Here is a 2,835-nt window from a genome sequence, read left to right as displayed (position 1 = left end):
TATTGTGTGAAGTTTTTGTTTTATACAGTTTTCAGTCAGGCATCTAACTATGAAACAAATTACACTCCAAAAGACCCGGGTCTGTGAGAGTGAGAGTGAGAGTGAGAGAGAGAGAGAGAGACCTTCTTGTGACTTCCCACCTTAATATGGGCAGCACGGTGGTTAGCACTGTTGCCTCACAGCAGGAAGGTCCTGAGTTCAATTCTACCATCAGGCCGGGGTCTTTCTGTGTGGAGTTTGCATGTTCTCCCTGTGTTTGTGTGGGTTCCCCCCTGGGTACTCTGGCTTCCTCCCACAGTCCAAAGACATGCACTTTGTGGGGATAGGTTAATTGAATCTAAATTGCCCATGGGAGTGAATGTGAGTGCGAATGGTTGTCTGCCTCTGCGTGTTAGTCCTGCGACAGACTGGCGACCTGTCCAGGATGTACCCTGCCTCTCACCCTATAACAGCTGGGATAGGCGACCCTGAAAAGGATAATAATGTAATCCAATAATGGATTACATGGTACTGGAGAAAAATCGTTATAATATAAGTTTAGGTGACAAAGCTTTCTGTCAATTTATATTTTTTATATAAATACCTCAGAGCAACACAGTTTATATTTATGAGCCAAGTAAGCATTCTAAAGCTGTGTAATTGAAAATGAATACAGGACAATGAAAAACAAAACAAAATCTTGCTCAGTGTTTTATTTCCAAAGAGACTTCACACTATGTGAAGGAAAACATAGAGAAACAAGACAGGCCAACAGTCTGGTAGACATTAGCCACTGGTGGGACAATCATTCTCATTTCTTGCATTTTGTTGAAGTCTCTCTAATATTATTTGGAGGTTTTCACCTTGCATGTTTTCCACTGCTCTATCCGCATTAGAGCACTGTCTCTCTCCACCATAGAATAGGCAAAATAGCCAACCACCTATGGATCCAGGCTGTAAAAAAAATAGGAACAGTAGGAAAAACAATGTTAAAAAGATTTCGTTTCATAAATTTGAAAAAGCTTTATCATCCTGATGTTCTGAATAGACTAGACATAAAAACACAGTGGTGGGATGATTTTTTTCCCCTTACATACCTGCCTTAAATATGCTCTTCCATAACGCACATACGTTGCCAGATGTTCACAGTTGTTCTCTCTGAGATCATATGTTCCACAGTTGTCTATCATGGCTATGATGTTTCTATTTATGTTATCATCACTTAATTTTTCCCACGTTCCATCCATATAATTTCGTTTTGTGGGTACCCCCTGATTCTTGATATAATCAAAAACACAGTACCTACCATCAGGGGCCACACCTGCAATGATTAAAAGAATTAACTTTTAGAAACACTGCATAAAACCTAACACCCAACCTGTTACCCATTTCTTCTTTGTTTTATTTTTTTCCTATCTTCATTTGGATCACAAATAGAACTGCTGTTTCTGTACATCTACACAAATAAGGACATTTTACAATATTTATAAGACTGTATTACTATGTTTCAGATTCACCTGTTGGTAGTTAATACTGGTTATTGATTTGGAATTATGATGGCATGCATTCATGAGGAATGAAACTTTACATTATCTTAACATCCAGTACTTACTGGATTAACTGATTACTAAATTATGTTTGCCATTTACTTCTCAGATATTTTCAGTTTAAGTAATACATACGAATGCGGTGAAATATGTCCCTGTCTCCTTGGCCAAACTGATTAGTTGGACCCACATAAACAGCAAAGTGTTCAAATATTTGTTGTCCACATCTCCCTGGAAATGAAATAATATCTCCAAATGTGTACTGAAAATTGAAAAACAAACCAAAACCCATCAGATTTTTACTGAAAAACAGAGAAAAAACTGTTACAAATCTCTTAAGTAGAAATGGTTTAAAAATGCTAACTAATAAAATTTAGTTTTATGTAATAAAAATCTTAAAATAAACCAAAATACGACAAAAAACAATAACTGCTTTTTGCACATTTGATCATTGTCCTTGCTGTCACTAAGGAACTCAATAGCATGATGCTATTATTAATTTCTTGTATTGACTACAGCCTCACAAGGCACAGAATGCACACTGCAGGGAAATTTAGCATTAAATCTAACACAGTGAAGTTATTATCTTTGAAAGAATGTGAATACTTTCTGTTGATGCTGTTTGCAAAAGTATTTCCCTTTTTAAATATTTTGCATAAATTAAAAAAAAGCATTATACATGTTGCCCTGGTCTCAAATAAATATGGTTTTGATGTAACAGATAATTCCAATTACACAAAACAAAAATAAAAGTAAAAAGGATTACTTACATCACCATAAAGCTCTACTGCTGTGATCACCAGTTGAAGGATCAAAGCAACCAGGATGACATTCTTCATTTTTGTAAGAATTATAAGTGATCTTGATAATAAAAAGAAAAAGAAAATCAGAAACACAGAAATAAAACCCCCCCTCCCCCCTCCAGATTAAAAAAAAAACCTTACCTTGGGTGATGTGGAGATCATCTGTTGGGCAGAGGAAGGCAGCCTCTTATATATATTTTCACAACAGCTGAACTTACCATATCAAGTGTTAGTCCAACCCATGTGCTTCAATATTCTTCTGCAATAGGAGGGTGACGGTTATCAGTGCTTGCAATGTAAAGCAGCTTTCATTTGCAAAATACTAGGCATGCCTGGGAGACACTTCAAAGAAATGGAGCGGCCAAAGAGTAAACTTTCAAAAGTAAGTTCTGAATATTATGCCGCTTATTTATGTGCAAATGTTTAATAATGAGGAACATTAAAACATTACTGTTGGCCACATGTCGGCAAAGTTATGTGACATTAGCGATGTTTGTACTTTCAGC

This window comes from Haplochromis burtoni, unplaced genomic scaffold (assembly GCF_018398535.1).
Source record: "Haplochromis burtoni strain Fernald_Lab_line unplaced genomic scaffold, NCSU_Asbu1 Contig_352, whole genome shotgun sequence".
NCBI lineage: Eukaryota > Metazoa > Chordata > Actinopteri > Cichliformes > Cichlidae > Haplochromis > Haplochromis burtoni.
The sequence above is the reverse complement of the archived record's forward strand: the minus strand, read 5'-3'. Positions refer to the sequence as shown.